Below are 26,765 nucleotides of genomic sequence, written 5' to 3' on the forward strand. Positions count from 1 at the left end.
CTACTCAGTACCAGCATTATGTTATGGGATAGAAAGGACACAGAAATGTGCAAGGCTTGCTCTTTGCCCGCAGTGAACTTCTGATCTAAGTAAATACATTTGAAAAATTCTATCTGTGGCTAAAAGGATAGTCATCAATGTGTTTTAAGAAATCGAAGGATAAGAAACAGTATGCTTCCTATAGCAGGTGGAATTCCCAACGTGATATGATAGTAGAACTTCGACATAAAAAATGAAGAAGAATGACTCCAGAAAGAATAAATATCAAGAACAAAAGCTCAGAAGGGAAATATAAGACTTTGATAGTGGTTTGTTGGCCAAATATCATGAGTCTGATACTAAGCTACATATCTGAAGTACACTGCTTTATTTCACTTTTTACAGTAGCACCATGATATAAGTATTATTACACCATTTTAAAGATGAAGAACCTAGGTCTCAAAGAATTTACAATAGGTTATTTACCTGAAGTCACAAAGGTAATTAATACATGTTCAAATGATGGTTCAAACTCAAGACACTGACATCAAAGCTTTCTCACCTAGGTAGTAGAAATATAGTCTACCTGGTCATCTGAAGAGAAGTACTGAAAAATGTGATTAGAAAGTCTACCTAAGCCAGATAGTTAAGGGTCTTGAAGGCTAGACTAAAAAAAGCTAAATCTATTTAAATTTTGCAAAAATTCATTCCAAAGAAATTAAATACATGGAAAATTATTTAAGCGTATCCTAAATTCAGTTCAGCAATGTTTCACAAGTTAAAGACAGGAGATAGTTAATAATAAAACATCATACCTACGTTTACACTTCTCAATCGTCTGAGCCTATGACAAAAGCCTAACAAAGGAGGTAGAGGAAGAAAGAAAAATTGGCTACTGAGTTCAAATACTGACAGGTATGTATACATGTATATATGTTTATTTTTAAGTGGAAATACCATGTTCTATAACCGCACTATACTCACAGGCTTAAAGCACAGGACAAAGAACCTGCTTTTATGAAATTCAGGTGTCCTGCTATGGCAACAAAGGCATCACAATAGATCCCCGCAAAAGAAAATAGAGGTATAATAACTATGCAAGCTGTCGTGCCAGGCAGTGACAAACAACTGATTAAGATCAAATTGGCCAGCTTGGGATGCTGACCAAAACTTGGCTCTTTCCTGAGGGCGCTGTTACCAGGACATATTATTGTATTTCTACAACATGGAAATTAACACACAGCCCTAGGGTTGATTTTTGTCTTCTCCGCTGCTCCCCTCCCTTGAGAACAGCATCACCGTCACTCACTGTTGATTGCATTCTTGCCCTCTTCATCATCTATTCAGTTCACATTAAGTTGAAACTTTCAAGAGAGAACTTAGAAGCATTCATGCTCTGTCCCTATTGTGGAACTTGTCATTTAAAAAACAAAGCAATAACCACACACACGCATGCATGGACACAATCACACCACACACATACACGCACTGGCAATAACCCTGCAACAGAATAAGAGATCCCTGATGGAGACTGAACGTGATAAACGGAACACAGTGGAGAGGTAAATTGCCAGAGGTATCAGATGATGTGTTTTGGTGATGCCAACAGTGGCACAGTCATTTATTTAAATATCTGACAACTAGAAAGTTAAAGGGAACCCACCCCTGTCATTCACTTAGGCTGCTGATTGATTGATACCAACCTTCCTCTCCTTCCCTGGCATCTAATCATCTTCCATTCCTTTCTGACAAGATCCCTGAATTTCCCCAAGCAAAGAGCTCACGCCTAAGGCAAGAGCTTCTTATTAATTGTTCTAAATGGAGTGGAGATCTATAAAGGTCATGGTTGCTTTCTAACAAGCTGTTGCCCAGATCAAATGCCTTTCAAATGTGACTAAATATCGAATTGGTAGAGATGGCCCAAGTCTCTCCAGAGTTAGTCCAGGGAGCATGGAAGGTGTCTCTGATAACATAAGGGATGTGTATAAGTAGTTCACAGGAACATTGTGCTACAATTGCGATATACATATTCCTTCTTCCCATGATTCATGTGAAACTAAATCAGGACCCATGTCACCACAGTGACAGGGGTATGGTTTTTTATTTATTTATTTATTAATTATTTTATGGCTGTGTTGGGTCTTCGTTTCTGTGCGGGGGCTTTCTCTAGTTGCGGCAAGTGGGGGCCACTCTTCATCGCGGTGCGCGGGCCTCTCACTATCGCGGCCTCTCTTGTTGTGGAGCACAGGCTCCAGACTCGCAGGCTCAGTAGCTGTGGCTCACAGGCCCATTTGCTCCGCGGCATGTGGGATCTTCCCAGACCAGGGCTCGAACCCGTGTCCCCTGCATTGGCAGGCAGATTCTCAACCACTGCGCCACCAGGGAAGCCCAGGGTATGGTTTTAATAGCAGTGGTGACAGCTATTTTCTTAGTCCAGACACCAGCTGGAGAACTGTACTAGAGAGAAAAATGCGTGTGCTTTTCACACTTAAATTAGACATTGATTCTTATAATGTCTTAGACCGCCAGTTAGAAGCAAAAGACATACAAGCAATGTAATATGAAAGTAAGTGACCATGATTAAAAAAACAAGTATAAAGCTGGCAGATTCTCTATTGTTTGAAATACTAGGAGGATGTTCTAATGTTGTCACTGCTGAATATCCATTCAGATAATAATATAGAAAACATATTATATTTCTTTAGTCAGAATGGGCTTAAAACACACCACCATTTTATCATGCAATATTTAGGTCTCCAATCTCAATATCTCCAGCAGTAATACTATCCACCAATATTTGCTTTACTATCACCTAAAATATTAAATGGTAAATGAAAAACATGACTGGAGCTCTTTGGAAAAATTAATGATGTTCTCAAGCAAAGTAAATTCATAATTGAATAAATGTTTAATTAATTTTTTCAGGGGTTCAAATCCAGAATATTTAAAATATTCTGTCATTGCTGGAAGTCTTGATAAAAATTTCAGAACGCATGTTTCCTATATGTGGTATATTTACAAAATAATGATATAACATGCACAAATAACTAGAATGAATATTCTCATTTAATTTTCCTATTTAAACATTGTCCAAAAAGTTTCTTTTCTGTGTCATAGCAAAGAAAACCAAATAATACTAAATAAAGGGTACAAAAATATAAATAAATTATTACTATTGAATCTCCCTAACTTATAATATCAATTTCTCCAGGATCTTCCAGGTTGTTGGAAAAGTAAAAGTAAACAAGCACCATATGCAAACCAAGTGACACCTAAATAATTTAAATATTTAATAGGAAAGGAGAATAAATTTAAAGGATATAAAAGAGAAGTTACCTTACCCTAGAGGGGTACTTTATATCATCATTACATGCCCCAATTTCTGATATATTTTAAATCATAGACAAGGATGGAAACAAGGAAAAGGAAGAAACGATGTCATTTAGGACCAAATCAAATCGTTTCTATTAAAGTAACTTTGAGGCAGAGGGTAGAGGAGACAGTGATACTTTATATCACTCTATTCCCTTAGTGAGTATTTAATTAGCACCTATTATGCTTCAAGCAGTGCAAGACCGAGAAAGTAAAAATGAATCTTGATCCTTCAGGGGAGATAAATATGTAAATACAAAAGGAAATAAATATGTAAATATACAAGGAAAACTAAGCATACAATGCTCTAACTGCTGCTTTACAGATACAAACAGAAATATTGCATCTCATTCACTGGACAGCTGTCCCAGATCAGGAATCCTAAGCTCCATTTTGGCAGCTTTTACAATGACGTGTAGTAAAGTTGGACATGATCCAGAGAGGATCAGCAAAAACGATGACGATGGCAGAGAGGCAGACTTATTTGGGAAAATTAAAGAAGCTACGTAAGTATTGCTTGTCTAAGTGAGAGCATACTAAAAAGTCTATAAATATTTTGATGGTATAAATACCAAAGAGAAAAGTGGAATTAGAATTAGAAAAGGTAAAATTTTAGGTATAAATCAGAGGGGAAAAATGTAATGACAGATGCAAACTCTAACATGGAAAAAAATTCCTTCTCTAGAAAGGGTAGAATTTTGTCTATTGAGTCATTTGATTTAGGTATTTTTCTCTCCTGGCTTGACTCTAGGAAATACACACAATATTTATTTCCAGTACATTTCCCCAAACTCTACTTTAGGGCTGTGTATGTGCTAAGTATCAAGACAAGTATTAAAGAAGAATAAAATAGAGGCCTGCTATAGGTTGAATGTTTGTGTCCCTGCAAAATTTGTATGTTGAAACCTAATGCTCAGTATGATAGTATTAGGAGGTGGGGCCTTTTGGACGTGCTTAGGTCATGAGAGTGGAGCCTTCATAAATGAGATTAGTGCCTTTACAAAGCTCTCTCTCCCTTCTGCCACATGAGGTTACAACCATGAGAAGATGCCTGTCTATGAGGAAGTGTGATCTCACCTGACACCGAATTTTGCAGATGCCTTGATCTTGGACTTCTAGCCTCCAGAACTGTGAGAAATAAGTTTTGCTATTTATAAGCCACTTAATCTATGGTATTTTGTTATAGCAGCCTGAATGGACTAAGACAAGGCCCTGTATTTAAGCAGTTTACAGTTTGAAGGAATTTTGTGTCCTTCCTATCACTCCACATAGGATCCACCTCCTAAGTGATGCTTCTCTCAGGCTGGTAAAGTCCAGCCAACTCAGATTACTTGGTGTTGCTAGGACCTTATCAAGCATGTGTCCCACCAAACTACAAAGCATTTCTCTTTTTCACTCTCCAACTTTTACTGTACACATAAACACACACACACACACACACACTTGCTCTCTTAATTAAAGAAAATAACTCAGGCATTTTGTACAGTAGTACCTAGATTTAAAGGTATTTAATGCAACATTCTTCATCTTTACCATAAATATTAAAGTTGAGAAATCTGAGATAAAGCATCCTAATTATACTCTGTGAATGATTGGTAACTTCAGGTGTTAATTTTTGTGTGGCATGTAAAAAAAGAAACAATTGTAAGAAAGATAGATTGTTTACGGAAGGGAAAAGAACACTCCTATAGTCACAGTATGGTAAAGGTATTTTTAGACAGCAGTGCTTTCCTAAAATCAATCAGTCAGCAAATGTCAGAACACCTGGTTCAGGACCCAGAGTCACCTAGTGAGCACAGCAGATGCTCCTGCCCTCTCTTTGGACCACAGATTCCTGGGGCTCATCCACACTTACCTCCTAGGAGACATAGGGGGGCAACCCCTGCACTGTGGGGAATTCACACTGCTTTTCCAATTAATGCAACTGCTGAGTCATTACATTTTTTTTGAAGTTGGCAAAATGTATCTGGTATCAACTAAAGTGTGGTTTACACTTGTCAGATAACTGCAAAAATTAACCCTGACCAAGTAGCAAACTAACCAACTCTTGAAAAGGTTTGTACATAAAGAAATGATACATAATATAGGAAATTTGTGTTATGTGCTTCCTTTTGTGATGGGCAAAATGCTAAGGAATTTACATGCATTATTTCACTTAATCCTCATGAAATTATCACATTTAATCCCTAAAATAACATTATGAGGCATTTACTCTTGGGAGTCCCTTTTACAACTGAAGAATAGGAGACTTAAGAGTTGTTAAATTAATTTCCCAAGGTTGAAAAGCTAAGTGGTGACAGTTCTGTTTAATTTCAGTCTAAGTTTTTAACTATTGGACTCTAATATGGGTGTGAATAGAATGCTGAAATTGAGGGATTCTATGCCAAGAAACAAAAGCACTCCAGAACAGTAGCCATAAAGATGGAAAGCAATTCAAGACTGCACCAGTTTTCTTATGGATTATATAGGTAGTACCTTTCTCATAATATTTTTAATATGCAAGTCGATAAAAGTTGATTTTAGAAGATATGACTGTGTCTTTAGTAACTTAGAAACCGAGAAAAAAATGAACTGAATATTCCTGTATACGGTGACTGACTTACTGGGCCATATTGCTGCCTTTATGTGTTTCTTTGCCATCAATCCCTGGGTTTTCATTTCTCTGTCATCCAAGTGAGAGAGAGACATGCATTTGCACTATGAGAAAATAGTCTAAACCTCTACTCAGAATGTGTACTCAACCGTGTGTATTTTTGCCCAGCACAGTGTTTTAAAGTTTGAGAACATAAATGCTTTCACAAGAGCCATTTACTGGCCACAAGCCCCCTACAATCACTATATCATATAGCCCTGACTCATTCATTTTGCACCCGCCGGGCGCGTGTAAACAATGGAGCTGGAGAAGCCAGATCTGATCTAGGAGAAGCCTCTTACTCTTCATCGATGTACTAGATCCCTGTTCTGGTGTGAGGGCAGATATCTGTGTGGCTTTGAGCAAGTCATCACATTTCTTCTGAAACCATCTTAGCACTCAGTTTCCTTATCAGTAAAACATGCAGAAATATAAATCTCTCAGTCCCTTTCAGATACCTTTTCTTACTGGGAAAGTTCCTCTTTATGGAATAATACCAGCTAATCAATGCTAAATGATTGATAGAATTAGAATAATCATCATTTTTTAACTTCTAAAGAAATAATGGATCTAGATAATGATTACCTAAAATCCATTAAGTAAATGGCTGGTGGAAACATTTTAACAGATGGTCCTGCCTGAGAGCCATGTGAACCCACTGGTCAATTTTAACATCCTCCAAAAAAAAAAAAAAAAGACACGTGGCTCCTATAGGAAGTACAGAATATGTACCAGTTACCAAGTGTGTGTGCCAAAAGAGATCTTTAACTGGATAATTTCTCCACTGAAAATGTCTATGCTCTTGTTTACAGATCACAAACACTTGATTGTTACCCTATTTGACAAAAAAGGTGGGAGATAAAAAGACACGGAGATCAACTTGAAACAAGGAACATAATTTTAGAAATGAAAAAGGGAGAAAAATTGGACTTAAAATTAAATCCATGTGAAAACAAGTTTCCATTTTTAAAACCTAATATGCATGAAACTTTTCAACGAAATACTATGTATAAATTGAAATGCAGTGCTTTATTAAAATTATCTGCCACCCTAAAATGGATGGTATTTAATTGGGAAAAATTGTATAAAAGCAGCACAGTTTACCCTCTTTTCATTAAACTGTTAAATGTCCCAAGCGACTTGCTTACGAATCAACAAAAGGCATGAGCCACTTACCCTTATTGGAAAACAACCTAAGGCTACCTGGCTTTCCTCAGTCAGCCTGAGAGAGGAAAAGCATGTGCTGTTTAGCTTTACGAATGCAGTCACTCTACTAGGAGCCCTAAACTTCCTGAAGACAGGAAATTCAACAGAGACTCAGAGAGAAAAGTCCTGGAGATGGGATGGCGGTTCAGGCAACTAATTCTTAAAAAAGAAGTAACTCCCAAAGAGATAAGAGAGTCTTTACAGATCTATACAAACTACCTCCAAAAGCTCCTTCCTCCTTTGTAAAAACAGCCTAACTTTGTTGTGAAACTGTGAATAATGCCTAGCACATTGCTTAGAATGTAGAAAGCTCTCAATCAATATTAGCTACGGATAATGGTGTTACTTCTCATGGTTCTGAGCTTGAACAGACTATGTTGTGTTTAGGGGAAAAAATAAGCAAGACTGGTCCTCCCACCCCACAAACAAGCTACTCTCTCATCTAATTTAGCAAACAAGAATGCTTTTTCAAAAATTAAAATATTTCTTTTATATTGAAGTATAGCTGATGTACAATATTATGTTAGTTTCAGGCATACAACATATTGATTCGGTATTTTCATGTATTACAAAATGATCACCAATATGAGTCTAGTTACCATCTTTCACCATACAAAGTTATTACAGAATTTTTGACTATATTCCCAATATTGTACATTACATCCCCCATGACTTCTTTATTTTATAACTGAAGTTTGTACCTCCAAATCCCCATCACCTATTTTGCTCAGCATCCTACCACCCTCCCCTCTGGCAACCACTAGTCTGTTCTCTATGAGTCTGTTCTGTTTTTTATGTTTGTTCATGGATGTTTCCTTCACTGTGCAAAAGCTTTTTAGATGGATGTAGTCCCATTTGTTTATTTTTGCTTTTGTTTCCCTTGCCTGAGGAGAGAGATCCAAAAAAAATATTGCCAAGACCAATGTCCAAGAGCATATGACTTACGTTTTCTTCTAGGAGTTTTATGGTTCCAGGTCTTACATACAATCCATTTTGAGTTAATTTTTGTATATGGTGTGAGAAAATGGTCCAGTTTCATTCTTTTACATGTAGCTGTTCAGTTTTCTCAAAACTATTTATTGAAAAGACTGTCTTTTTCCCATTGTATGTTCTTGACTCCTTTGTCAAAGATTAATTGACCATAAAAGCATGAGTTTATTTCATGGCTTTCTATGCTGTTCCACTGATCTATGTGTTTGTTTTTGTGCCAGTATCATACTATTTTGATTACTATAGCTTTATAGTATAGTTTGAAATCAGCGATCTTTGCTCTTCTTTCTCAAGATTGCTTTGGCTATTTGGAGTCTTTTGTAGTTCCATACAAATTTTAGGACTATTGTTCTAGTACTATGAAAAATGTCATGGATATTTTGATAGGGACTGCATTGAATCTATAGATTGTTTTGGGTAGTATGGACATTTTAATTATTAATTCCTCCAATCCATGTGTCATCTTCAATATCTTTCATCAATATCTTATACTTTTCAAAGTACAGGTCTTTTACCACCTTGGTTAAATTTACTCCTAGGTATTTTATTATTTTTGATGCAATTTTAAATGATATTGTTTTCTTAATTTTTCTTTCTGATAGTTCATTAGTGTGTAGAAATACAACAGATTTCTGTATATTAATTTTGTATCCTGCAACTTTATTGAATTCATTTATTTATTTAAATAGCTCTTTGGTAGAGTTTTTAGGGTTTTCTATATATAGTATGATATCACCTGCAAATAATGACAGTTTTACTTCTCTTCTAATTTGTATGTTTTTAATTTATTTTTCTTGTCTGATTGCTGTGGTTAGGACTTCCAATACTATTTTGAATAAAATGATGACAGTGGGCATCCTTGTCTTGTTCTTGATCTTAGAGAAAAAGTTTTCAGCTTTTCACCATTGAATATGTTGTTAGCAGTGCATCTGTTGTATATGATCTTTATTACGTTGAGATATGTTCCTTCTATACCCTTTGTTAAGAATTTTTATCAAAAATGGATGTTGGATTTTGTCAAATACTTTTTCTGCAACTATTGAGATGATCATGTGATTTATGTCCTTCATTGCGTTAATGTGTTGTATCACGTTGATTGATTTGCAAATATTGACACATCCTTGAATCTCTGGGATAGATCCCAATAGATCATGTTATATGATCCTTTTAATGTATTGTTGAATTCAGTTTGCTTATATCTTGTTGAGGATTTTTGCACCTATGTTACTCAGGGATATTGGCCTGCAATTTAAAAAAAAATTTTTTTGGGTAGTGTCTTTGGGACCCTGTGCTTCCTGGACCTGGATATTTATTTCCTTCCCTGGATAAGGGAAGTTTCCAGCCATTATTTCTTCAAATAAATTTTCTACCCCTTTCTCTCTTCTCCATTTCAGACCTCTATAATGCAAATGTTAGTATACTTGATGTTGTCTCAGATGTCTCTTAAACTGTCCTCATTTTCTTTAATTCTTTTTACTTTTACTGTTCTGATTGGATGGTTTCCGCTATGCTGTCCTCCAGGTTGATTACGCATTCTTCTGTATCATCTATACTGCTACTGATTCCCTACAGTGTATTTTTCATTTTAGTTATTGAATTCTTCAGGTCTCAGTCATTCTTTTTTATATTTTCTAATTCTTCGCTAACATTCTGATTGTATTCCTCCATTCTTTTCCTGAGAAGTAATCATCTTTATGACTGTTGCTTTGAACTCTTTACCAGGTAAATTACTTATCTCTGTTTCATTAAGTATTTTTTTCCTGAGGTTTTACCTTATTCTTTTGTTTGGAACAAATTCCTATGTCTCTTCATTTTGTTTGATTTTTCTCTGTTTCTATGAATTATGTGAAACTGTTACGTCTCCTGGTCTTGAAGGGCTGGTCTTGTGTAGGAACATCCCCCATGTAGACTGTGTGTGCCAGGTGGCTTTGGCAGGCCAGCTGGGGCTGGAGGGGGCACAGGCTGGCGTGAGGGGTCCCCAGGATGTACCAGGTTGTGCCAGGGAAACTTTGGCTGGATGATTAGAGTTGTAACAGGCATGAGCCAGGGCTTTCCTGGTTTGCACAATGTCTGTCACCTTAGCAGGACAAAAAATCAAGCCATCTCTTTTACTGTATCATAGGTGAGGAAAAAAACCTCTGTTTTATAGGTGGAAAAAAAGTAAAGTTTGATGTCACAAGAGAGGAAATACCCCTTCAGTATGTGCCTTCACAGTGTCAATAAGTTCTGATACCCTCTTGCAGCTTTTTCCTCCTTCCCTACATCTGCTGCTCAGGGAAGGTGTGTGGGAAGGGTTGGAAAGGTAAGAGTGGCTCATTTTCCTTCTCATCCCTGACACCAAGGGCCTGAGTTCTTTCTTCAAGTCTCCCAGGAGTCCTGGTCTTTAGAGAGAGAGGCTCACAGTAGAACATTTTACTGTCAGATATGGCCTCTGGAAAAGCTAGCTTTAACACTTTCAAAGATAGACTCTGGGAGAGAGGCAGAGGGTAAAGGTCCAATTCATCCTCAACTCTAGAAACATACTAGGGAAGTTGATTTAGTCAAAAAAGAAGATTGCACTATACATCATTAGTCTCCCAACTTGCCTTACGTTTGAATAATGGTACTCTAAAAAAAGAAAAAAGATGAAGAAAAAATTAAAAAGAAGAAATCTTCTCTGGCAATTTGATTATTAGGTCACTTCAAGAGAGGCAATTTAAGAAACCAGCAAATGCTGCTGGGAGAACTAAAATAATAACAAGCAACACTAATATAACACCTTTCCTCTTCAAAGCACTTTACAAGCATGAAGTAATTAGGCCAATTAAAACTTGAAAAAGTAGCCTATTTAGACACAATCTTCTTTTCACATACAGTGCATCTGCTGGAAATGACTCTTCTGCTTTGTTTTCAATGCAAAAGATGCTCACAGGAAAACAAGATACCCATAAATAAATAGTGGGACTTAATTTCAGAAGGATCGGGGTCTAGAAGCATTTAAGGCATTTAAATCAGAAGTTTATTTCCCACAATCTGATTCTTCCCTTAGATTCCCTACCATAAACCCTGTGTGGGTAGACACTTCCTGAGTAGCAGGTAGTTATGCATGGATGCTATCAGCAGATAACAAAGATAGGTAGTCCAGAGAATGAATGGGCAGAAGATCTTGGGTTTGCCTCTTCATAATGAGTTAAGAGGAATTCCAGAATAACTGAGCAAACGGGCATAGTGTTTTAAGTTAGAAAGGGTTTGGAACTGGAAGTAAGGAGATTTAAGTCCCTGTTCAAGTTTAACCGCTAATTCACTATGCGACTTGGGGAAAATCATTTAATCTGTTTATGGTTTTGGTCTCTAAATGTGAAATGAACTGTTTGATTAGATCTATGGTTTTCAAAGCATGTTCTGAAGGTACCATAGGTCCCCAGTGGTGATAGGTAAAAGCTCTGAGTTTCTCCTCTGGTTGAGGAAGAGTAGCAGCATTTTAACTCATTTTAGACATTAGATTTTTATGAGATGTGAGTAGTTCCACATCTAATTGAGCAAGAAAATCACTGGAATGGATGATATCTAAATTCTTTTGCAACTCTGATATTCTGTGATTTTATGAAGGCTTTTAAACCGCATAACATATAGGATATGTTTCAACGAGAACTTTCATTACATTAGCTTAACCTACTAGGATCAGAGGAGAAGTGAAAGACAAAGACAGTGTTCCTGAGTTCTCTCTTGTGCTCTGTAAATCAGGGGCAAGGAGGGTTATTTTTCTTTGATTTGTCTGAGCCTCGGTTCAGCCGGTGTTACCAGTAACCCCACCAGGTCTCTGCTCTCTCTCTTCCAGCTTCTCTGCCTGCCCCTAGGTGGCTGATTTTGATCACCTGGGCCTCAAAGTTTAGGTTTGGGGAGGGACAGCGGGCTCCATTTTATTCCCCAGTCTTGACATCTTCTGAAAATTTTATATAAAGCTGCTATTCTCATTTCTCTGATTTATGAGTATGTCTACTCTGTGATCCAGAGCCCTGGAGGAGGAGAAGAATAAATGGAATGATTTGGGCAAATAATTTTCCCTTTACTCATCTGCTCCCTTTTTGCCTGGAATCTAAGCTGCTTTTAGGAACCTTCCTTGACAGTGAATTCCAAAAAACTGGTCTGTTAGCAGAACATTTAATTATCCCCAAAACGCTATTATTAATCTTAACTGTACAGTGAAGAAACTGATACTGAAAGGGTAAGTGGACAAAATCCCAAAGTTTGGGTGGCAGAACCAAAAATGGAACTTTCAAACTTTCTGACTTCAACTCCCCGACTTTCTCCCATCACTAAACTGCTTTCCTATTTATGTAACATAGACCAATAACTCCGAGTCCAAACAAGGCTAGATAAGTGTTGCTTCCTGTACTTGCTGTCACCTAATGTTTCTTGTACTTTCTCTTTAGATTCTCAGGGTTAGAGGACAACGTGTCTGATGGACAGGGTATGGGTTTGAAGTCAGGGCATCTGGCTTTGAAATTAACATGTCAAGTGACTTCACTAAAGTCACAGTCATAACCATGATATGTCTAAATGGCTTTCTTATTTTGAAGAGTGAGAATAATACCTACCCAACTACTTCACAGTGCTCTTATAAGATTTTAACATACTATTTGTGGGAACATATCAAAATTATTTTAAGTGCTCTACCTACCCCGGGTGTCATTTGAGATGTTTTAGTTTTTGATGTTTTCCATCTCTTGCAGCATGGCAACTGAGTAAAGAGCGAAACTAAAGAGTTTTCCAGGAGCACAGATTGCCCCAGTGAAACTAAAGGAGTCCTAATTCCAGATGGAAAGCATTTTGGCATTTCCTCAGAGAATACCAGTAGTGAATTAAAATAGAAATAGATACTCCTTACTGAGTAAAAGTCTAGCAACTCATTCATAGGCCTATCCACACTCTAATTAAAATAGCACAATTATCTAGGAAATTGTGAGGAAAAGCCGCCGATACTATTGACTGCTTTTGCGATGCCAACAATCACAGAGAATACTCAGTGACAACCTGAATTCCCATAGCCAGGATATAAAAGGAAAACAGTAAGTTATTGCTGTAGGATATTAGGAAAGATTCCAGTAGTGACTAAGAAAAATGGTCTAATAATCAGAGAGTCAACCAACAGCATGAGTTTAAACTAGCTGACCTAAGCAAAAGTCAACTGCTGATTGTAAACAACAGCTCCTTTGCTTTATAAGCCTAGACTCAGAAGCAGAGAGGTGCCTGAATGCAGGGTATGATAATGTATCCTATGCCTCTGATTATATCCAGTGATTCTTGAAACAGCACGTTTCTTACTAAAAAATGTTACACAAGATTTGGGCCTACGTCTAAGCTTACTTCCTCGGTTGTCACTGGCAATGATGCAGCTCTGCAAATCAGCAAATTAGCAAATTAGCACAGGTCTTCCGGACTAGGATTTGAAATTAATAAACTCAGCCCTAAGAGGCTTCGCGCTTTATCCAAATGGAATCCACTGTTTAAGTTTTGCCAACATCCAGCTTCCTCATTCTCCAATTATCTAGCTTTATTATCAAAAACCAAATCTACTTACACAAGTCAGTACTAGATTTAATTTTTTTCCTTTTTTGTTTGCAGTTTTATTGAGATATAATTGCCATATAACACTGTATTAGTCCAAGATGCACAGCATGATTTGATATATATAAGTATTATGAAATTATTTGCCACAATAAGTTTAGCTAACAATCACCTCACATAGTTGTACATTTTCTTTCTTATAATGAGAACTTTTAAGATTTATTTATAATCTCTTAGCAACTTAAAATATACAATATTTTAACAATAGTCACCATGCTGTATATTACATCGCCAGAACTTACCTATTTATAACTGGACGTTTTTACCTCTTGACTACCTTCACCCATTTTCCCCACCCCAACGCCCCTCTCCAATAAAATAATTTTTTATTTGCCTAAAAGAGAGTGCCCAAATGCCCATTTTATATACATTAATATAGCTTAATCCCTGCCATTCCCCTTCCATTGCTATGGCACCTCTATCTACTGTTTATTTTCTCAAGAAGAACCATATGTATTTGCTAGATCACAGCTCTTACTTATACTCTATTAGAAAATTACCTGGCTAGTTTAAATGTTCCTCTCTACTTAATCTCAGCTTCATCCCTGTTTTAACCTAGGTTGAAAATCTAATGCTGCCAAGTTAAAGAATCCACCTATCCGTAGAATTACCAGATTTACACAGGCATATCTGGAATCTGAGCTGTGCTCCCCTGAGACACATGTATTAACTTCTTCAAAAATGTGGGGAAACTTGCCAGTCTTTTAGACCTATTGTTGAGCAACAAAATCTGAAAACACACACATACACACACATATACACACATATTTTGTAGCTGTTTTGAACATGAACAGTGATTCCCAGAGACTCAAATCAAATCAACTAAGAGTTCTATGATATCTATTTTTTATTACGCAGTTCTATAATTTATTTAATCCCCCAAACTTCAGGAGGAATTCAGCTTTACATCTTTTCTATTTAAGTATTTGACCTAAGGGTCCTTGACCTGGTTTCCAAGAGTAGCGTCACTGGCTCTTGAACACTCTGATATGAGATATATTACTCTGTGTGTGTGTGAGGGGGGTGGTGTTTATTAATGGGAAATTTCTGGGGGGAGAGTTACTGCCTGTATTAAGTTCTCAAGATTTCTGTGATATTATCATGACTTTAAAAATGTTATGACCCACTGATAAACCATCTATGATTTAACTTACGATCATTCAATCTTTATAGTCTCTAAAATTTGTCATTATTCTGTCTCCACATATTAACCCAATTCATAATCTTCTTTCTAAAGGTAAGAAATACTTAAATGGAAGAAAATTCCCTCCTCCAAATACCACCTGATCAATCATATTGTTTTAGAACCCTGGCATTCATGTTCTCCGTGACTGTAGTAAATCAGAAAGATCTCAGACATCAAAGTCAGAACACTGTCCCCTTAGTCTTGACTTGCTACTGTGTGGCATTAGCATCTGGGTCCAATGAGTCTGGCACTTTTCAAACAGTGAAACAGAGGAACCAGATGCGTATGCCTTCAAAGATGGGGCATGAATTTCCAGTTAGGCCCTTCCTCCTGCTCTTTCTCCAACAGAGCTGGAGCTGTCAATGAATAAATGCTATGCTCAGAGGCAGTGAGAGAATGCAAATGTCCAAGATGAGAACGTTTTTTATTAAAAAAAGAAGTTTTCCTATTATTGCTCTCATTGTGAAATCAGACATTGGTAGGAAATACCAATCGAGCCTTCACTTAAAACAAGGTGATGAGGAACAGATGCTCTATAGAGACAAGTATTGCCTGGAAGATGGCTGTAGGGAAATGGGACTTGTGTATAAGTGTGAATTCATTACAAAATCTTTCATGACCTTCTTCAGGTCAAGGTGAAGATCTGTGAGCTGACTGACAGTACTATTAAGTGGATTGGTAACCATCTGAACACTGCACCCAGAGAAGACTGATTAATTATTTTGGCACTAATCTTTAGGCAGAGCTCCACGCTTGAGTCATTGGGTACTATACTTGGCCTGATGATATTAAACACAATGTGTACCTTGTAAATTTGTCCATGACAAAAGGTGGGGAGGTAGATAACAAAGGGAATGTTAAAATAAATACTCAGAGATCTTGATGGCTAGAGGAGTAGGCCAAAAATCAACAATATGAACTACCACAATCATATGATAATATATGGTGAAAAAGAAGCTCTAAAATACAACAAACATGTATTTAAAGGCCCACTTTACTGCTTAATTCCTATATGGGTCCAGCTAAATTACTTTCTAGGGCTCAGTTTTCTCATATGTTAAATGGAAACAGTAAATTTTACCTTATGGGGTCACTGAGAAAGTTTAACTGTATAGCGTACATTAAGGTCATAATATAGAGTCTAGAATTAAATTGCTGGAAAAATTTAGTTATAGGTAGTACATTAATTTTAAACATTATCTTCACAGATGAAAATAGAGAAAATACCTGATAATTATTCATTAACTCATTTATCAAATATTTAGTAAACATATAATGTGTTTAAACACTCAATATATCCAGTGTTATGCCTGGTTTAGGAGGTACAAAGATGAACCAGTCCTGGCCTAAAGGCAGAGTTGAGGAACTGTAATGAAGAAATAAGGAATGTACAGGCGGAACAACAATTAACTGTACAATATCAATAAGCACATACTTCCTGGCCCTATAATCCACTCTTCCACTTGATTCTACTTGCATTAGGCAGGTCATGCCTCAGAATGTCCCTTTCTGAGGGACACTGACCCATAGAACCCCTGTTGAACAAGCAGGGCTCAATAACTCCAACTACTATGGTCTAAATATTTATTCCCCAACCCAAATTCATATGTTAAAATCCTAACTCCCAATGTGACAGTATTAGAAGGTAGGGCCTTCAGGAGATGCTTAAGTCCTGAGGATGGAGCCCTCATGAATGGGATTAGTGTTTTTATAAAAGCAACCCCATAGAACTCCCTACATTATTCCACCATGTGAAGACACAGGAAGAAGTTAGCAGTCTGCAACCTAGAAGAGGGCCTTCACCAGAACCCAACCATGCTGACACCCTGATCTTAGACTTCCAGCCTCCAGAACAGTGAGAAATAAATGTGTCTTATATAATAAGGCTCACAGTCTGTGATATTTGATCAGAGCAGCCCAAATGGACTAAGACACCAACCCATGACACAGCCAACTGACCAAGGGTAGATACCAGATCCACAATGCTTGCTATGCCCGAAGCTAAATGCCCTTCCTTAAGCCAGGAGATTCTCTCTCTCAGAAATTCAGATGAAGGAACAAGGAGAGATTGGTGCAACTGGCAATGGAAGGATGCAGGAGATAGAGTTGAGATTGGGAGGGGCCACATCTGTATGACAATGAGACCTCAGACATATGACTAAGCAGAAATACACAGGGAAAATCCGAAATGTCATGAGGGTGAGAGAGAGTCAGAGATTAATGCCAAGGGCTTCAGTTCCTGATGACATAATAAACGCTACCTCTTCTTGAGCACTTTCTGCTAGTATCCCATCTAGCACTTTATATACACTAGCTCACATATCCATTACAAACTCTCCATGAGCTCATTACTGCTAGTTTTCTCATTTAACACATGTGAAAATTGAGACACAAAGAGGTAAAGTAACTTGTGAAAGTTTCAAGGCTACTGTTTATTAGAGTCAGGATTCAAACCCAAGTCTTAGGGCTTCAGAGCCTACATTCCCAGCTGTCATACTCTACCGTTGCTCCTGTCCTTTTGTAGCCTTATAAAACCCCTCTATCTTAAAGTGGTCTAAATGAGTCTTTCCTTCACTCACCATGAAAGAAAATAAACTAACACAGCACCTTTGAACCTGACAGGGATTCAACTTCAAACAAAAGATGTGGGAGGTCTGCAATACTGTAAGCCTTTGATGCTGCAGAAGAACTGTTTTTTCCTCTCAGGGAGCATCCTGCTTTGTGTACAGAGCAGGACTGAATTTCTGAAGATCAGCCTTTGATAGTTTTTGAGGTGGCATTTTGGGATAATAGAACCTTGAAATAGTAATGAAGCAACTTTTCTTAAAAGCTTCCAAGTGCTCCACAGGAATCCTCTTATGAATGTCTACATCATTTCTCCAAAGAGATCTAGGGGCAATGCAGCCTTCCCCTCCTCACCATGCCACAAACAGAGGAGAAACGTGATGCAAAGAGGTTCTCCCGAAAGACCTCTGAGGGGATAATAGATGTTGGTGCTCTCAGTGGCCACTATGTTGTAAGTTGTGTGATTCCATGGCTGTTTTTTCCTCTCAACTCTGAAGCTTTTAGAGAGAAAAGGCTACATCATTTTTATCTTTCCACAAACAGTACCCAGTAAAGATGCTGCACATGAAAAATCATTTAAAGGAATGGCTTTCAGTAAATGAAGGAACACACAAAGGAAAGAACAAATCATTTTGCTAATTGTTTATCTGCTTTCCACAAATAAAAATACACACACTTTTTAATTTAGTTGATTCTTTTGTCTTATCAGAAATGTATACATATTATATATTATGTTATTTTATAATTATTCAGCGAGATAGGCAGCATTCAAATCCAGGCTCCCGTTTCTTGGTTTTTAATCTTGGCCTCGCTAATTATGAGTTATTTAACATTCTTCTTCGTTAGTTTCCTAGAGTAAGAGATTCTCTAAAGACTTAATAATTATACCTGCCTGACAGGGTCACTATGAGGATTAACTAAGACAATAACAAACCCCTAACAGTCCCCAGGACATGGTGAGCTCCAAGTAAACATTAGCCTTTTTGCTACAACTATTCAGTAGATAAAGAAACAAGTACAGGCATCTTCACAGTCATATTATAAAGTGCTTGAATGTATGGGATGTATCGGGAGATAATAAAATATAATAGCTATAGTGAAGTTTAGGAATATTTAGGGTTAAAATTCCAACACGACTTTGGGCAAGTTTCTTTACCTCTCTGTGCCTCAGTTTACTCATAAGCAAAATGGAGATAATAATATTCCTTGTTACCCAAAGATGAAATACTGCCTACGACCCCCATCTCTGAAGAAGGGTGGGAAGCCAGACCCGCCATGTGTGTATCAGCTGCCATGCCCCAGCTGATACACACAGCATGATAGGGTCTCCTTGGCCACTGGATCTGAAGTCTGGATGTTGCTCTATAAAGATCTTTGGGACTTCCCTGGTGGCGCAGTGGTTGGGAATCCGCCTGCCAATGCAGGGGACACAGGTTCGAGCCCTGGTCCGGGAAGATCCTATATGCCACAGAGCAACTAAGCCCATGCGCCACAACTACTGAGCCTGCGCTCTAGAGCCTGCGAGCCACACTGCTGAGCCCGCATGCCACAACTACTGAGCACACGTGCCTAGAGCCTGTGTTCCGCAACAAGAGAAGCCACCGCAATGAGAAGCCCATGCACCACAAAGAAGAGTAGCCCCCGCTCGCCGCAACTAGAGAAAGCCTGCGTGCAGCAATGAAGACCCAACGGAGCCAAAAATAAAATATAAATAAATAAATATCTTTAATAAAATCTTTTTAAAAGAAAAAAAATTCCCTGTACCATAAGATTGGAATTAATGAGCTCCTAGATATAAAGCTCTTAGAACAGTATGTAGTTCACAGTGAGTTCAATACAAGTGTTTGCCATTACTAACCGTCATTATTATTATTACTACGTAATGTAATATTATCCAGATATAAAATCCCACCCCCAGGCTTTATACCCTCTATATTTGAAGACACCTCTGCAGCCCATACTATTTGTCTCTCTGATGCATACTACTACGTTACCATCTGCCATGACAACTGTTGGTAACTTTGCTACTAACCCAGAGTTCAGATTCAGTAGGAGTGTATCAGAGAGACTGTAATTCAACAGGAAGCCAGAAGAAATATAGCTACTTGCTTGGAGGTATTTTGCCCAAATCTTCTGATAACATTTTTTTTTTCTTTAAACCTGACCAGAGTAATTATGGCTCTTAACAATTGTTATAGCTCAGTAGCAAGTGCTGGGTGACTCCTGCAAACAGTTTTATCAAACTGACATTCCAATAAATGTCCCTTGCAAAATGTCAAGTGAGATTTCTGAAGGGGAAAGAAAAATGCCTCTTTTCTTCTTCCACATCCCACGTTTATGTAGATCAAAAAGACACTGCGTGGCTGCCCATTGTTTCAGCAATTCAGACATCTGCAATAATCCACAGAGAATCCTTAAGCAGCCAAGTCTCCATTCTTAACACTGAGGAGAATGTTATGAATTATGAATGTGGAATCAGCATCATGGTCGATCCGGGAAGCTGAACTGACTCGCAGTGATGTCCTCCTGCAGTTTTAATTAAGCAGGAAGGAGTTCAAGGGTGTAAGGCAGAAGCAGAGTGAGACTGAAAACTGGCCCACTATGCAGGAGATGCTTGTCCCTCTTTGTGTCTTGAGTTTCATGTCATTCATGAAATAAATATCCCAAATTATATGACTTCACAGGGATACTTAAGGGCAGTTAATGAAGTCAACAGTGATTAAATCAAGTCAGTGAAAAGAAGAAAACTGCCTTTACGAGAAGGTGGATTACTCTCTTCCCTAGATGTGAGTGATTAGAGAAATAACCAAAACGTTGAAGAAGGAGGTCATGTAGAGCCGTCTACCCTATTGTTATTAACCTGCTTCTTCCCCACTAATCAGATTCTGATTTTGTTCAGGTATCTGATAGCCACTGTCTCCAGAGGAGGCTCTTCAGAGCTCCATGGCAAATCCTGATTGACCTGAACCACCTATGATAATCCAGCGGTGATAATCATTCCTGCCAGTGATTGTTTTAGGAATGGCCTTGTGGCACACTTATTATCCATGAGACTTGTGGGGAGAGAGATTTGCCTGGGACACATCTTTTAAAAGTTTCCTCATTTTTCAAAAGAGGTGCATGTGAGTAAATAGCTATGTGGGGAGGTGATGCTTGGGTTCATTGCAGCCAACCTGCAGCTGTGAATGTACGCATTTTAGGTCAAAGTCAAAATGCTCAAAATGGCAGGGCAAAAAAGATAGAAAGATGTGAGTCTTGAATGATGCCATATCTCCACTGAATTACCAAACCTAGAACTACTCCACCCCTGGTCATCTCATTATGATATAATAATTTCTGTTTTCTGTTAATCACAGCTAACTCACTTTAACCAATATTCTACTCAATGTAAAAATAAAACCCATACCATTATTTTAATTTATACTCACACCAACTTTCTCAAGTACTTTCCCCTTTTTACAAATGAAAACCAAACCCAAGAACAAATAAACAGAAAAACAACAACTAAGTCTCAAAGAAAATAAATGATTTGTCAGCAGTGGCCCACTGAGCAAGTCATAACTCTGGAATGAAAGCCCATGAGTGAGTGATTAAAAAGCCTGTGTTGGCTACACTATGCTGTGGGGCAAGTTTCACCACTGGAATTATATTCATTTCTATTTATATCAACTTAGAAGTTTTTAGATGCCAGGAGATATACTAAATGCTAGGGGTGAAAATATTATAAAAATAATAATATCTATTAATATTAACAATACAGGGTGATGACAACCGGCAAGTCTGACCAGCACTGTTTGGGCTTCAGGTATTAATGGCCAAGATGGATTTTAAAGAAAGAACATACAGATTTTAGGCAGATTAGTCAGGTTTGGTGGAGGAAAGGAATTCTAGGTAGAGGGAATGGATTATCTGGAGACCCATTGGTAACTAGCTAGTAGTGGTGTATAAAATATGGAGAGGGTGTGGTCAGGAGCTACGTTAGAGAGGGAGTAAAAGCCCAGATCATGGAAGTTCAAGCTTGAACTTTATTCTGTGGATCACTCGTTTTTAAACTTTATCCTTAACCTTTTCCCTTCAAACAAAGTCATATCTAAAATATTAGAACAGATAAAATAAGAGTCTTCTGGTTGAACCCATAGAGCACACCTTAAAAGTCACTCTTTGTGAATGATGGGGTGTCACCTAATGGTTTTAACTGTAGACGTCATGTAAAAAGAATGATGTCTTGGAAAGATTATTCTGGGGATAGCATGGAGGATAGATGGTTTGAGAAAGACACAGAGGCAGAAAGTTCAGCTAAGAAAAAGGGAAATGGATGATGGGTAGCAAAATAACTTCCCAGACTCTCAGGTATTCCATGCAGATAACAAATGCTCAAAGTAAGGCATTGATGATGAGTCAGCATATACTTTGCCACCCAATTGCCACTCCCCATCCTTTATGGTAACCATATTTCAAAAAAAGTGGTGGGGGACAGTGAGATTGCCATCTCCATTATTAGCCAGTCATATATGATTGACGCCAATGTCAGTTCCAGGTAGATCTGATTAACTTAAGCCAATCAGAAAATCTTATCCCTCACAGCCACAGTGACTGGTTTGGGAATAGTCATGTGATACAAGTTGAGCCACAAAAGAAGTTGTTTGCTGGAAGGTTATTTTGGAGGGAAGAAAACTTTAATCATTTTATTCAGAGAGCTATGAGAAGTGGTGTCCTTCCTGCAGGATGAAAATATGGAACCACATAGCCCTAGATGCTGAAGCAGACCATCTTAACTAAGAGGGAAGACCGACTGAAAACAAAATGTCATGGAAAGGGAAAGTATAGACGTAAAGATGCTTGTTTTTGACAATATCATTAAGCTACTTTAACATACCTCCATTGAAACCCTTACCACTTCCAGATTTTTCATGTATTTGAGCCACAAGTTTCCGTTAATATTTAGTGCACTTTGGGTTGAGTTTCTCTTTCTTAGAAGTGAAAGTACCTTAAGTAATACAGGACAGTACAAAAAAATTTTTTTTAAGGAATTGATTTAAAATAAGGTAAAAATCAGTGCATCAGTGGCACTGAGTGACTAAATTTGGCATGAGGATAAGGACAGAGTTTGGGATGACTCCCAGTTGTTTTGTGGCTTGTTTAGAGCAATGATCATGTACCAACATGGGGAATCCAGAAGCAAAATCAAACAGGGGAGTTGAGAGAAGTTACCAATTTGGGTTTTAGATCTGGGATGTTGATACTCCTGAAGTATGTTTGAAGATTTATAAAGACAGTAGCTAAAAACGATGGATATTCTAAAACCAGTAACTGAGGGTGGAAATGGGAAGAAATTATGTAATCTAAACAGTAAAAAATTTAAACATTAATTTTATACTGAAATAAGTAAGAATATATAGTATAGAGAAAAATCAACTTTTTCATGATTTTTTTTTTTTTTAAATAGAAGTCTTGACTTCAAGGATATTTCTTATCGTTGGCAGTTTCATGTGACTCATGCCTACCAGGGATTAACTATTCCAGCCCCTCTGCTCTAAGGAGTACTTTTAAAACTTTTACAAATGGATTCAGGGGTCATCATGATTAATTTCATTAAGGGACTCTGTAGCAGATCAACCTTCCAATATGACCTACATCTATATGTAAATTTCAGAAAGACTGAGCTGGCAACTGAAACTGAGGAAGCAGGAGTACTCAGAATGGTGTAAGGATCAGGGAAAAAGGCCAAAACCAAATTTGATCAGGTTCCCAGTTGCTACCTGGGCCTGGCTTTGGTCCATATTTGATTTTCTGGTAAGAAACCATTATAGACAAATTCAGAGATGAATCACTGCTCTGGGATTTGTTCATTTTCCAACAGGCTCTGACCCATAAGGGGGTGATTTGAGACCTGCACTACTGCAAACCTTGTGGGTGTAAATGAGTTCCAGTTGGCAAGGTCTCCATCTAATTTTGACAACAGAATTCTTATAGGGAATGCCCATAAGGCATTTTACACATCAAACAGCTCTTACTGAACAATGTTTTGATGAAATAATTATGAATGAATCAGAAGAAGTAAATTACCCTTGAAATAATAACAATACTTAGCATTTTCAAAGTGTTTAACAAATAACTAATTATTTAATTTACATTCTAGCATTATGATGAAGGGATTTTTGACTCCAGTTTTATAAATGGGAGAGCTGAGCTACCAGGAGGGGTGATATACTCATGTCAAGAAGGTCAATCTAGAAAGAATGGTAACTGGATTTCAAGCAGCTGTTCCCTGAATGGGGAGGTGGGTAAAGGAGAGGTTGTCTTTTAGGTAGAGCCCAATTTCCTTCCATTCTCCAGCTTTACAAGCATTCAAAGAAGGCAATCACATTTTTAAAAAAGCTTCTGAATTGAAAATACTGTTCTAAAACTGAAGATTGTTTGAAACTATACCTGATATATTTGGGGCTCCATAATTTGGGAAACTGGGTCCACTTCGGGGGAAGTGTGTCCCTTGAATAGCAAGGGCCAAACTCCAGACGGTTCCTTCAGGACAGTTACAGGAATCATTCAATAAGGATGTAACTATCACAGAGTGCAGTCAGAAACCGCTCGTGGCTTCTTCCCTGATCCCCATCTCTTAACTATGTTGACCTCTTTTTCTGCTTCTTGTTCTTTGGTGCCTGACATAAAATGTAGCTTTTGATGCCTCATGTCCCTGGTGACTTCTCAGGCTGCATCCTGAGTTGGCATTCTGAACTGAAACTGAACACTGAAGCTAATACTTGTTTGCTGTTTTGTGGAGTTGACACTGCCCACACCTGGAATTCATTCTGCCACCTCAGTTCTGTGCCAAAACATCACCATGCAAATGGTCCCCAATATCATCTTATTTTGGGGGGCCATGGCAGCAAGCTGACAGCCCATGTGTGTGTTTCCTTTAACTGCCTGTGCAGCCCACACTGTTTGCAAAGACACTGTGACTAGGCAAGACTTATATTCCTCTCAAAGAAGCAGGCTTGCTGCTTGTGTTCCTAACCTCTTTCTGCCTTATGTTTTTATATCGGCTATAAGGTTCCGTTATCTATTGTTACATAACAGACCACATAGAAATGGAGTGGTTTAAAACAACAATAATTTCCCACGGTTCTCTGGGTCAGGAATTCTGGCAGAGCTCACCCAGGAAGTTCTTTGCTTCACATTACATTGATTGGAGTTACTCCTACCACTAGAGTCAGCTGGGAGCTTCACTAGGGCTGGAATATCCATGACGGCCTGTCACCATCCTAGGCCTCTCTCCACACAGTGTCTAACCAACTGATGGTCTGGCCCAAGAGAGCAGTAGAAGCTCCCAGTCTTAAGACTGAGCATGGAAGTCCCAGAACATCAATTCTACTGCATTTGTTTAGTCAAGGGAAATTATAGGGCCAGCATGAAAAGGAGGAAAAGGGAAATAAATTTTATCTTTTGATTGAAAAGTGGTATAGCATAGCGGAAGGGAAGGAATTGATAATTTCCTCTTTGGAAATGATCTACTGCACATCTCTACAACCTCCGTTTGAAACTTCAAATTCTATTTTGAGTTTTGGTGGCAGGAGGTTTCTTGGAGTTCCTAGAGTTCATTAATTTGTTCAATCAGTAGAGATTTTCTTTTACTTTTTTGGTGTTGATGGTTTGTTTTTTGAATACCTACTCTTTGCCTGGCACTCTTTTAGAACATGGGGACACAGCAATGAATTGAAGATATGGGATTCCTTCTTTTAGAGAAATTAGAGGAAGAGCTTCAAGATGGCGGAGGAGTAAGACGTGGAGATCACCTTCCTCCCCCCAAATACATCAAAAATACATCTACATGCGGAACAACTCCTACAGAACACCTACTGAACGATGGCAGAAGACCTCAGACCTCCCAAAAGGCAAGAAACTCCCCACGTACCTGGGTAGGGCAAAAGAAAAAAGAAAAAACAGAGACAAAAGAATAGGGACGGGACCTGCACCAGTGGGCGGGAGCTGTGAAGGAGGAAAGGTTTCCACACACTAGGAGCCGCTTCGCTGGCGGAGACTGCGGGTGGCGGAGGGGGGAAGCTTCGGGGCCGCGGAGGAGAGCGCAGCCACAGGGGTGCGGAGGGCAAAGCGGAGAGATTCCCGCACAGAGGATCCGTGCCGACCAGCACTCACCAGCCCGAGAGGCTTGTCTGCTCACCCGCCGGGGCGGGCGGGGGCTGGGAGCTGAGGCTCCGGCTTCGGTCGGATCGCAGGGAGAGGACTGGGGTTGGCGGTGTAAACACAGCCTGAAGGGGTTAGCGCACCACAGCTAGCCGGGAGGGAGTCGAGGAAAAAGTCTGCAGCTGCCGAAGAGGCAAGAGAGCATTGTTTTGGGGTGCATGAGGAGAGGGGATTCAGAGCACCGCCTAAACGAGCTCCAGAGACGGGCACGAGCCGCAGCTATCAGCGCGGACCACAGAGATGGGCATGAGACGCTAAGGCTGCTGCTGCCACCACCAGGAAGCCTGTGTGCGAGCACAGGTCACTATCCACACCGCCCCTCCCGGGAGCCAGTGCAGCCCGCCACTGCCAGGCTCCCGTGATCCAGGGACAACTTCCCCGGGAGAACGCATGGCGCGCCTCAGGCTGCTGCAACGTCACGCTGGCCTCTGCCGCCGCAGGCTCGCCCCGCATCCCTATCCCTCCCTCCCCCTGGCCTGAGTGAGCCAGAGCCCCCGAATCAGCCACTCCTTTAACCCCATCCTGTCTGGATGGGGAACAGATGCCCTCAGGAGACCTACATGCAGAGGCGGGGCCAAATCCAAAGCTGAACCCCAGAAGCTGTGCGAACAAAGAAGAGAAAGGGAAAGTTCTCCCAGCAGCCTCAGGAGCAGCAGATTAAATCTTCACAATCAACTTGATGTACCTGCATCTGTGGAACACCTGAATAGACAACAAATCATCCCAAAATTGAGGCGGTGGACTTTGGGAGCAACTGCAGACTTGGGGTTTGCTGTATGCAACTGACTAGTTTCGGATTTTTATGTTTATCTTAGTATAGTTTTTAGCACTTGTTATCATTGGTGGATTTGTTTATTGGTTTGGTTGCTCTCTTCCTTTTTTATTTTAAATTTTTAAATTATTTAATTTTAATATATTTTTTAAATTTTTTATTTTAATAACTTTATTTTATTCATTTATTTTATCTCTCTCTTTCTTTTTCCTCCCTTTTCTTCTGAGCCATGTGGCTGAACAGGTCTTGGTGCT

General features: G+C 38.8%; 1 protein-coding gene across 2 annotated transcripts in view; it reads right to left on the minus strand.

Annotated features, from left to right (window-relative positions):
• LRRC4C (leucine rich repeat containing 4C) overlaps positions 1 to 26,765 on the minus strand; it is a 1,215,963-nt gene that overhangs the window by 1,155,415 nt on the left and 33,783 nt on the right. Inside the window, exon 1 of one of the 2 annotated variants that reach the window (XM_082410488.1) lies at positions 964 to 25,831. The exons of the other annotated variant lie outside the window; for it this stretch is intronic. The gene's annotated coding sequence lies outside the window, so the exon portion shown is untranslated. Of the gene's footprint in view, positions 1 to 963; positions 25,832 to 26,765 lie in introns of those variants that run through there. 2 annotated transcript variants of the gene reach the window in all.

This window comes from Balaenoptera physalus (genome assembly GCF_965194825.1).
Source record: "Balaenoptera physalus genome assembly, chromosome: 10".
In the NCBI taxonomy this organism is placed as follows: domain Eukaryota; kingdom Metazoa; phylum Chordata; class Mammalia; order Artiodactyla; family Balaenopteridae; genus Balaenoptera; species Balaenoptera physalus.